At 28.5% G+C, this 12743-nt stretch overlaps 1 protein-coding gene across 1 annotated transcript in view; it reads left to right on the top strand.

Annotated features, from left to right (window-relative positions):
* Positions 1-917: 917 nt before the first annotated feature.
* LOC119601032 (plasma membrane calcium-transporting ATPase 1) overlaps positions 918-12743 on the top strand; it is a 554548-nt gene continuing 542722 nt past the window's right edge. Inside the window, exon 1 of the mRNA XM_037951691.1 lies at positions 918-1004. The gene's annotated coding sequence lies outside the window, so the exon portion shown is untranslated. The remainder of the gene's footprint in view (positions 1005-12743) is intronic.

The raw sequence follows: 12743 nt of genomic DNA, 5'->3' as shown, positions 1-12743 counted from the left end.
CCCATGAGGGGAGCGGCACCTCCCATATTAATTATATACAAAAATTCGTTTATCTGGGAAACTAATAGAACTAAATTCTTAAAATTTTGCACAAAGAACTTTAACATCCATATAAACATTTTGGGTAAAAAATTGGCGGACTACCCATGAGGGGAGCGGCACCTCCCATATTAATTAAAAACAAAAATTCGTTTATCTGGGAAACTAATAGAACTAAATTCTTAAAATTTTGCATGAAGAACTTTAATATTCATCTGAACATTTTTAAGGAAAAAAGAGCGGACTTTCATCTGGGGGGCTTGGAGCCCCCATATGAATAAAATAGAAAAATTCGTATATCTGAGAAACAATTAGAGCTAGAATCATTAAATTTTACTTGAAGAACTTTGACATTCACCTGAACATTTAGAATATAACGGGCGGACTTCCAATGGGTTACTTGGTACCTCCCATATGAATTAAATACAAAATTTCGTTTAACTGGGAAACTAATAGAACTAGATTCTTCAAATTTTGAACAAATTATTTTAATAATCATCTGAATATTTTGGAGGAAAAAGGGCGGACTTTCATCCGGGGGGCTTGAAGCCCCCATTATATATATATATATATATATATATATATATATATATATATATATATATATATATATATATATATATATATATATATATATATATATATATATATATATATATAAATAAATAAGTATCTTGTGCATAGTTTAGTTGAGTCACTTTTGTATAATATGATGTTGCAGTAGTAGCATAATCAAATACATTTTATTCTGATAATCTCAAAAAAAGATAAGAAGATAACAACGAGATAGTGATACTGCTGTTAATGCTGCAGATTTCAAGAAAATTTTCGCAGTAACACAACAACAATTCGTTAATTTTACTTCATACAAATAGTGTGTATTCGAGTGTAAAGACATTTAGTATTCCATTAAATAGTAACGAGGCTGTATTTTTAATTTTTTGTTCTTCTAAAATCAGTTAAATGTAAGTTCAACAAATAAATTTATAATTTAATAAAGTGAAAAAACTAAGCAGATTGGCTACACAGGACCATAATAGTAAAATGTTGTTCTGTACATAGGTATTTTGTTATTTCAATTGATCACTGCGTCAAAAATATATAAAAAAATAGTGCTTTCATCTCGGATTTCGCATGCATAAAATTTTCGGAATGCATAAAATTCAGTGTAAAATACTTAAACAAATTACAGATTAGTAACGAGCATGGTCCCTAAAATTTGGATATGCCATTACGAAAATAATTGTTATGGTAAAACAAGATTTTTTTAAAATATTTACATCGTAGTTTTAGTTCAATACACAAAAATTATTCAAAACAGTAACGAAAGCTTGAAATTTAATTTCAAAAGTCAAAAATTTTTGCTAATCTAAAACTATAAAATTTACAAATTTTCAATTAAAAAGTGTATATTCCCAACAAAAAATAATGCTTGCTGGAAGCAATTTTGTAAGGGATACTAAATCCAAAATCACTTACTGGTGCGCATTAAAAGTTCATGATTTTTGTTTGAGATGAGCCACTTAGAAGCAATAGGTTTTGAATCCAAAAAGCGTTTATTTAATAGCAACTATTTGCACTTATATCATGTATTTTATATTTTATTAGATCTGAGCTTTATGTATGCGCTTCATTAATGCTCCTATATAAGGCATTATTGAATATATTCTATTTATACATTACTAAAACCTTTAACAATGCTTTTTTAATGTAATAAAACGCATGTTTTTTATATTCTTTAATAAATTTGTTTTTTATTTTAATATAAAATATCAAAACCAAATTTAAAAAATATAAATAAATAAATAAAACACAAAACCTTAAATTAAGATAATATGTAGCGTCTCTGTGATTTCTTCCTCCATATCACTAAGCTCTATCTCATTTTTATACCCTCCACCACCATCAGTGGTGATAGAGGGTATATATAAGTTTGTCGTTCCGTGTGTAACACCAAGAAATATTCATCTAAGACCCAACAAAGTATATATATTCTGGGTCCTTATGAAATTCTGAGTCGATTTAGCTATGTCCGTCTGTCCGTCTGTCTGTCTGTCTGTGTAAAACACGCTCACGTTAAAACAAAGCAAAGGAAATCAACCAAATTCACCCAAAATATTTATTGTTATCCTAAGCAGTTTGGTATTGAAAATCAGCAAAATCGGTTCACAACGTAAAAAGCTATGAGTAAAAATTTCAGACTACCTCGAAAAAAATTACGTTTTTTTCATCATTCTTTTGAAGTTTTCTCAGAAACTACCAAAGATATTTCGATGAATTTTGTCACACATTATTTTTTCATAGCAGTAATCAATTATGTTGAAAATCTTTACAATCGATCCAATATTTCGCATAGCCCCCATACAAAGGTATACATTCCCGGAAATTAGTTTATCGTTAATAACTCCCTCAAATATATCGGTATCAACACAAAATTTTGCACATGCAAATATAATGTGAACAGAAATCATACTGTCAACGCAGATCTCAGTCGGTCCACAATTGGCCATAGCTCCCATACAAGGTCCACTTCCGAAAATCATTTAAAAGCTCATTGTCATATAAAGCCATCTTGATGAAATTCGACACAAATATGTTTAGTCTAAATATAAATCACTCTACAAAATTTTTTCCGGATAGGTCCATAATTGGTCATAGCTCCCATATAAAGTCCACTTCCGAAAATCACTTAAACGCATATATTTCATTGAATTATAAAGATATCGGGATAAAATTCGACTCACATATGTTATGTATACATACAAATCATTTTACTAATATTGTTTTGGATCGGTCCATTATTGGTCATAGCTCCCATATAAGGCCCACTTCCGAAAATCATTTAAAAGCTCATATTTCATTGTCATATAAAGCTATCTTGATGAAATTCGACACAAATATGTTTAGTCTAAATATAAATCACTCTACGAAATTTTTTCCGGATAGGTCCATAATTGGTCATAGCTCCCATATAAAGTCCACTTCCGAAAATCACTTAAACGCATATATTTCATTGAATTATAAAGATATCGGGATAAAATTCGACACAAATATGTTACGGATCGGTCCATTATTGGTCATAGCTCCCATATAACCCCACTCCCGAAAATCACTTAAAAATACATATTTCATTGTCAAATAAAGCTATCGTGATAAAATTCGACATAAATATATTTCGTATAAATATGAATTATTCCACTAAATTTTTTCCGGATAGGCCCATATTTGGTCATAGCTCCCATATAAGGTCCACTTCCGAAAATCGCTTAAACACATATATCTCATTGAATTCTAAAGCTATTGGGATAAAGTTCGACAAAAATACGTTTTGTGTACATTCAAATCATTTCACCAAATTTTTTACGGATCGGTCCATTATTGGTCATAGCTCCCATATAACCCCATTTCCGAAAATCACTTAAAAATACATATTTCATTGTCAAATAAAGTTATCTTGATAAAATTCGACACAAATATGTTTTGTCTTTATATGAATCACTCTACGAAATTTTTTCCGGAGAGGCTCCCATAGAGGGTCCACTTACGAAAATCACTTAAACGCACATATTTCTTTGAATAATAAAGCTATTTGGATAAAGTACGACTTGAATATGTTTTGTGAGCATATAAATCATTCTACCAATTTTTTTCCGGATTGTTCCATATATGGTAATAGCTCCTTCAAAAAAATCACTTAAACGCACATATTTCATTAACAAATAAAGATATCTTGATAAAATTCGACACAAATATGTTTTGTGTAAGGTCGTAGCTCCTATACATATAAAGTTCACTTCCGAAAATCACCTAAACGCACATATTTCATTATTTAATAAATCTATTGTAGTAAAATTCGACTTGAATTTTTTTGGCATATAAATCATTATACGAAATTTTTTCCTTAACGGTTGATAATTGGTCACAACTCCCATATAAGGACCATTTCCGAAAATTACTCAAATGCACATTAACAATCAAAGTTATCGGGATAAAATTCGACATAAATGTGTATTTTGTATATATAAATCATTCTACGGATTTTTTCTTCCGGATCGGTCCATAGGTTGTCTTAGCTCCCATATTAATATACATTTTTCTCGACCTAATTAAAATTAGTTTGACATATGCATAAATGTTAGTACCCTCAATAAAGAAACAAAAATTTTGCCAAGTTATCTAAAAATTAGATAGTTAAATGGGTTTGAATAAAAAGTAGCTTGCTGGTGGAGGGTATTTAAGATTCGGCACAGCCGAATATAGCACTCTAACTTGTTTAATTTCTATTTTGTTAAAGGTACGTATTGAGATGCAATACGTACCTTTTGTTTTACAGTTAGATATTATTTGTTGGTGTACACTTTTTTTACTCTTCACAACACTTACATGTTTACGTCAGCACTACTCGCTTTAAGATCAATAACTGAATTCTATATATACATATGTATATTTTTATTTTCTATAGCATCATAAAAACACCCTTATGTATATAATTTTAATCTCTTCGTAAATTATCGCTAAAACAGGTTCTACTGCCTTACGTTAGTGCTTCGCGGAAGCAAAAATATGTAAAAATTAGTACAATCGGGTGTGTTTTCTTCTATTTATTCTGTACTATTCGTATGCCGTAATTTGGGCCCAGATTAAGTGATAACCTATAAAAGGGGACTTTTGGTAATTTTTCGTTCTTCAAAAGGTACTTTTTAAATTTTCTATAATATTGAACCTAGAAACAGAAAATTAAGCGTGTAGGGCCCTGAGTAAGTGATAAAACATAAAAGGAGAATTTTTGGTACTTTTTCGTTCTTCGAAAGGTACTTTTTGAATTTTCTATAATATTGAACCTATAATGAAATTAAGATGTAGGGCCCGGAGTAAGGGAGAACATATAAAACAGGACTCTGTGGTACTTTTTCGTTCTTCAACTGGTACTATTTGAATTTTCTATTATAATGAATCTAAAAACATAAAACTAAGTAATCAGGGACTTGAGTGAATGAAAATTTAAACTGGAGTATTTTCTGGTACTTTTCAGCAGCTTTAACTGCTACTTTTTGAATTTTCTATAATATTGAACTTAGAAACATTAAAATTAATAAAAGAGGTCTTTTGGTACTTTTTCGTACTTCATCTGGTACTTTTCGAATTTTCTATAATGTTGAACCTAAAATCATAAAATTGGACACGCAGCTTCCTGATTGTATAAAAATCTGTATGAGAGGAATTTCTGGTTAAAAATCAAACATGCATCATTCTGATTTAATTAAAATCTATAAAAAGGAGAATCTGTCTGTCTGGTGCTTATTCGTTCTTCAACTGTTTTTTTTTTCAGTTGTCTGTAATATTGAGACTAGAATCATAAAATCAAACTTATATAAAAGGGACTTTTTGATATTGCAGATATGAATATGTATATACATTTACAATAATATTTATTTTATTCCATTACGATGAGGGTAGCGAAGTACACTGGGTATATCTAGTATATACATATATATACAAATAAATAAGTATATTGTGCATAGTTTAGGCTTAAACTTAAGGCTTATATAAAAACACAAAAATAAAATTTGGAGTTGAGTCACTTTTGTATAATATGATGTTGCAGTAGTAGCATAATCAAATACATTTTATTCTGATAATCTCAAAAAAGATAAGAAGATAACAACGAGATAATGATACTGCTGTTAATGCTGCAGATTTCAAGAAAATGTTCGCAGTAACATTTTTGATTTTTTGTTCCTCTAAAATCAGTTAAATGTAAGTTCAAGAAATAAATTTATAATTTAATAAAGTGAAAAAACTAAGCAGATTGGCTAGACAGGACCATAATAGTAAATGTTGTTGTGTACATAGGTATTTTGTTATTTCAATTGATCACTGCGTCAAAAATATATAAAAAATAGTGCTTTCATCTCGGATTTCGGATTTGTGTAACAATGCATAAAATTCAGTGTAAAATACTTAAACAAATTACAGATTATTAATGAGCATCGTCCCTAAAATTTGGATATGCCATTACGAAAATAATTGCTATGGTAAAACAAGATTTTTTTTTAAATATTTACATCGTAGTTTTAGTTCAATACACAAAAATTATTCAAAACAGTAACGAAAGCTTGAAATTTAATTTCAAAAGTCAAAAATTTTTGCTAATCTAAAACTATAAAATTTACAAATTTTCAATTAAAAAGTGTATATTCCCAACAAAAAATAATGCTTGCCTGGAAGCAATTTTGTAAGGGATACTAAATCCGAAATCACTTACTGGTGCGCATTAAAAGTACATGATTTTTGTTTGAGATGAGCCACTTAGAAGCAATAGGTTTTGAATCCAAAAAGCGTTTATTTAATAGCAACTATTTGCACTTATATCATGTATTTTATATTTTATTAGATCTGAGCTTTATGTATGCGCTTCATTAATGCTCCTATATAAGGCATTATTGAATATATTTTATTTATACATTACTAAAACCTTTAACAATGCTTTTTTAATGTAATAAAACGCATGTTTTTTATATTCTTTAATAAATTTGTTTTTTATTTTAATATAAAATAACAAAACCAAATTTAAAAAATATAAATAAATAAATAAAACACAAAACCTTAAATTAAGATAATATGTAGCATCCCGCGTCTCCTCTGTGATTTCTTCCTCCATATCACTCAGCTCTATCTCATTTTTTTAATTTCTATTTTGTGAAAGGTACGTATTGTGATACAATACGTACCTTTTGTTTTACAGTTACATGTTTACGTCAGCACCAGTGTGACCATTTTAGCATTTTTGCAGCTAGTTTTAGCATTTTTAAATTTGATTTAGCTGTAAAATTTTAATTTGGCATTTTATTTAGCATTTTTATAAAATATTTTTAGCATTTTTGGATTTTTTGCAATTTTAGTATATAAACAAAAAAAGACAAATTTTGGCAACCATAAATTGTATTACATACATATGTATTTTGTTCTATAAATGATCCCAGATGACCAGAAAAGATTTATATTGGAAATAGCTTTAACCAAGAAAAATCAGAATTAAATCATAATTAAAATAAAGCAAAAAGATTCATGAAGATAAATAACTTAAAAATTGCGATTTCACATAAAAGTAGAATTTGTTATTTGAAGTTATCGAGGGACTATTTTAAAAACTTTATATTTTCGCCAATACAAGTGAATACTTTAAAATGTTGTATTATAAAATATTTCTGGAACCCAATGCTTTTTTAAATTCGAGGTGATAGAAATAATTCAAGAGATTTCATATATTTTTACAAATACGTTCAGTATTTTCAAATATATATGTAAATAACTCTATTTTACAAACTAATACTTTAAAATGTTGTATTATAAAATATTTCTGGAACCCAATGCTTTTTTAAATTCGAGGTGATAGAAATAATTCAAGAGATTTCATATATTTTTACAAATACGTTCAGTATTTTCAAATATATATGTAAATAACTCTATTTTACAAACTAATACTTTTTGTTTGCTCATGGAATGAAACATATAATTTTGGAAAAAGCTATTTATGATGGTTATTTAACAAATTTTATTCTTTTCCATACGCCATACGCATATACGCCAAAATTTTGAGATAAATAGGTTTTAATTTTTATCATCCTTCAGGAGTTCTTGTTAATTTATTGAAAATGCTTATTGTAAAAAACCAATAATATAAAATAAAATATGGACTTTCTTATCCTAATTTCTATTCTTTTTATTTTTACCAAATTTTTATTAATTTTGTTGTCACGTTTTTTTTAATTAAAAAAAAAACATAAATTTTGAAAATATTATTGACTTAAACTTATTCCAGAATTACAAACTAATGGATTTGAATATATCCCTCATAATTCATTTAATACATTCTCATTTATATTTTTTTCCGAAAAAATATTGGAAGTATGAGTTAAGGCCCAAATAGACTACACAAGCAGCTTGACAAATATACCAAAATTTTACGTTTGTGCAAGCCTGTTGTGTAGTGTATGAGCGTATTTCGTGTTTGTACAAATTCTTGCTGTTTATTTGTAAAAAAATTTTTACACAAACATTTTGTCAAACTACTTGTATGGTTGATATTCATTAATAACAAATTTTTCAAAAAATTTACATTTCTAAGAAAAATTTACATCTTTATCTTTGCAAGTTCACAAAAACGTGAAAAAAACGGTGTTTGTACGAGCAATTTTTGGGTAGTGTGTGTGCGAATGAAAAAAGGATGTTTGATAAGCCGCTTGTGTAGTCTATTTGGGCCTTTATAAACCTGACATCTATTTACCGAGATTTAAGATTATTTCAACGGAATTTTCAATATTTTTGTGACATGAAAACCATTTTAAAGTGTTTTGAAGAAGACAAATAAAACTGTTTATATAAAAAAACTAAAACTCGAAATATTAAACTTTTCCTTCCATCCTTTTATATCATAAGCAACTAGTGTAATTAATAGAGTTTTAATGTAATTTTTGCATTTAGAAATATTTTTAAGTTAGAGACATTACATAATTGCTAAATTTAAAAAAACATTTTAAATAATTTTTAGCATTACCCTACACCCATAGTTGCCAAATGATTTGGGTGCAAAATCGTCAAATTTCGAGGAAAAAATCGTCAATTGATTTTTGGAAATCGTCAAAACTATTTGTTATAGATAATAGATGATGGTATTTCTACTAATTTTTTATTCATTAGTTTAACTATCGAGACGTTTTTATTAATTTCGATTGATATTAGTTGTCATTATCTGCTTAATTTAACAATTATACTTCAAAATACCTTACATTGAGTTCTTGTAAACTACATACATATGTGATATGATATGCAGTAAATATGAATATGAGATGTTTTTCATGTTTTTTTTAATATATTTATTGAAAATTTTTTTCATAATTTTTATTTAAATTAAAAAATTTAATAATGAAATATGATCTAAAAAACTCGAATATCTATTAAAATCGAATCATGTATATTATGCTCTTATGGGTAAGGTTGATAGAAGGGTGTTTACTACATCAAATCCGAAGTAATACACCTATGAATTTTTTTAATATATTTATTGAAAATTTTTTTCATAATTTTTATTTAAATTAAAAAATTTAAGAATAAAATATGATCTAAAAAATTCGAATATGCCTTAAATAATCTATTCAAATCGAATCATGTATATTATGCTCTTATGGGTAATGTTGATAGAAGGGTGTTTACTACATCAAATCCGAAGTAATACACCTAGGCCAGTAGCGGGACTGTTGTGTGCTCCTTTTCATGAAATTTTTTCTCACTGAATGTATTATTTTATATTATTTTATATTGTTCAGAAACTCAGTTTCCTGGACGAAATACCTAAGAATTTTCCAATCAGTGTTAGTCAGGAATGTTATTTCCGGAATAACATCACATCCAAGATACTTGGATCTCATTTCGACGAATCTCTGATGGTGGCAGAAAAAATGCTCCAGAGTTTCACCGTCCTCTCTACATGCTCTACATTCGTCTGAATCCGCACTTTAAATTTTGTATAGATGTGCTCGTTATTCTGTGCGTCCACTCAGAATACGTACAATCATACTAACCTCGGACTTGCTTATTTTGAGGAGATTTCTCGTCTTGTTCTCATCAGGGTCACCTCATAGGATCTTTGTGATTCTACGCACGGCTTCATTATTCCAAGAAGCCTTATGGGATCCTCTCATCCATATTTTCAATTCAGCTTTTGTTGCCGCGAACGCTTTTGCGTTCGTCAGGTTAACTACCTCGAGCTCCCTTCCCTTTAAAACTATTACATTCGCCTTTTCGTTGCCGACTAATTTGAAAATTTGTATAAAAATCCTTTATTAAAAAATCGTCAAATTTAGAGGTAAAATCGTCAACAGGCTATTTTTGATACTGAAAATCGACAAATCTGCCTACACTAAATTTTCAAAACAATGTGATGATGTTTGGCACGTATGCTTTTTTGGTCCAATGACAAAACATTTTAAAAATGGTTAAAGTCCGTCCTTTATTTTACCTAGCCCCTATACATATACAAATGAATAAAGTCTTTCTCAGAAGGTACAATTCAACATAAATGCTTTATTACTTAAAATAAATCACATTTTATACTCATATCTGGGGTTGTGTATTATATGGGCAATTCCATGAAAAGGTAAACCACGACTGACAAAATAAAACCCTTATAACTCCTGCATTTTTGAAGATAATTCAACAAAATTGAAATCGGTCTATTTTTACACCTCGCCGCCATAAAAACGGACCCGAAATTATAAAAAATCGGCAGATCTAAAATGTTTATAAGCCTAAACCATTATGTTGATTTTCATAACGATTGAACCTCATTTGACCCTAGTTCCATTTAAAGTTCAATTTCAGAAAAACACTTAAACGTCCGCAACTCACATCTAATCACTAGCATTATGATACAATTTGGCACAAATAAGTTTTATATGAATTAAAATCACCCCCAATTTTATGAGGATCGGTCCATATTTGACCCTAGTCGCAATATAACTCCTGTTTTTTATTTTTTTCTATAAATTGCTTAAACATGTATATAGGTCGGCCCTGTACGACTGCACTTTCTTATTCCTTTTGATTTGATGAAGTGTGTGTATGCATATATTTCCAAAATATATATTTTATAACTTAAAAAAATCAGGAGAAAAATCTGTCACATACGATGTGTCACGTACGATATTTAAAAATGTTCATTTTAAAATTATATTAATTTTTTTTTTTTATTTAAAAATTATGGATTACTAATGAAAAATATGTCCCATAGTGTAAGAAATTAAAACAAAAAAGATACACCTACAGAATTCGTACCTTAATTAGTACTTTAAAAACACTTCCGTTTTTTGTCACGTATGATATCGCCGTATTTTAATCCATATTTTGGAAAACAAGGTTCCGAATGGGATGATTCCTTTTGCAAATATAGTATTATTTAAATGGAACAGAATGACAAAATTGTACTCCTAATTTTACAAAATCTATACCACTCTGAAGGCGTGCAAATGTCACATTCAATCGTATGGAATTGCCCATATGTTCAACCACGGCACAATATACTTTTTTACTTCTTATAAATTACAATGAATTACAGTTACAAATTAATATGAATTTTTCATGAAAACACTTAAAAAATTTTAGCATTTTTTGGGCATTTTAAAATCAATTATTACTCACACATTTTTTCATTTTTTCTAGCATTATTTTGGATGGGATTTAGCCGCAACATTTTTTGAGACCTGGTCACACTGGTCAGCACTACTCGCTTTAAGATCAATAACTGAATTGTATATATACATATGTATATTTTTATTTTCTATAGCATCATAAAAACACCCTTATGTATATAATTTTAATCTCTTCGTAAATGATCGCTAAAACACGTTCTACTGCCTTACGTTAGTGCTTCGCGGAAGCAAAAATATGTAAAAATTAATACAATCGTGTGTTTTCTTCTATTAATTCTGTACTTTAATTCAACTTAATAAGAAACACAATCGTCTACCTTACTTTAATGAACGCGCGAAGCACTAATATAAGGCAGACTATCTTTTTATTAAGATTTATTTCTTCTTGGATTATACCAAGTCATGCTCTTAATATTTCTTACAAAAAGGTAAGAAAGTATATAGGGCATGATTGAGATATGATATAGGAGGGTGTGATGAACTTCACATAAATTGTTATTTTTCTGAAAGGACTTTTTTATAGAGCTAAGGTCAAATGAGGCCCAATCTTAACACTTTTATGCTTGTACAAAACCAATTCGAAAAGTCCGGATATTTGGGGATATGTGTAATAATGTACAGATTTTTAGTATTTCTCATAGGCTTCGTACTTGCCCCATTTGAGTATGATTTAGGTAAATTATTAATGGCGAGCTGTGCCGTGCGCACAAGGTTAGCATGGACACACAAATGAATATTATGATAAAATATCAAAAATTATTCAGATTTAGAAATAAGTTCCAAAAATCGATTTTCTAAAACTTTTCTGCAACACCGACATAATAAATAATCAATAAAGTATGCATTCTAAGTAAGCATACTAATAAGATATACCAGAACTTTAAAAATTACAAAACCACTGTCTTACTTTAATGCATTTTGGAAGCTTTTTTTAATTAAGTAAGCATTTTATTGCTTCTACCCAATTTTATCGCTTACATTTTCTGATAATTTTTTGCTGTGAATTAACTGCATTAGAATGAAGAATTGAAAAGACGAAGCAACACATTTGAAATTTTGACTGAAATATCAAATGAGGTATTACTTAAACCTTTTGTCTTATTTTTTTTATTAAAATATCTCTCTATCAAGAGAAGTTAGAAGCATTGATGGAGATTAAAAATGGATGAGAATTATATAAGTCCTTTAATAGCGATTCTACAACGATCGGCAAACATATACTACCAAGGTATATTAATTTTATAAGGTAGTGTCATCGGCGAATTCAGAATACCAAGCGAATTGGTTATATTTTTTTTTATATGTAGTTTGACATTGTGCCTGCACTTGAAGGCGAATTGGCTGTAAGGGAAAATTTTCAAAAACAGCTGACAAATAAATCAAAGCGAATTTATATTATACAAAAAATGTTTATAAATTTGAATCTATTTATAATTTATTTTGATGTCTAAAATTTTAAAGATTAAAAACACAAAATGAATCCAGTTTGACATTAAC

Source organism: Lucilia sericata, unplaced genomic scaffold, assembly GCF_015586225.1.
Source record: "Lucilia sericata isolate MDLA Ls3-8-SP2 unplaced genomic scaffold, ASM1558622v1 Contig000137F_arrow, whole genome shotgun sequence".
Taxonomy (NCBI): Eukaryota; Metazoa; Arthropoda; class Insecta; order Diptera; family Calliphoridae; genus Lucilia; species Lucilia sericata.
The sequence above is the reverse complement of the archived record's forward strand: the minus strand, read 5'-3'. Positions and strand labels throughout refer to the sequence as shown.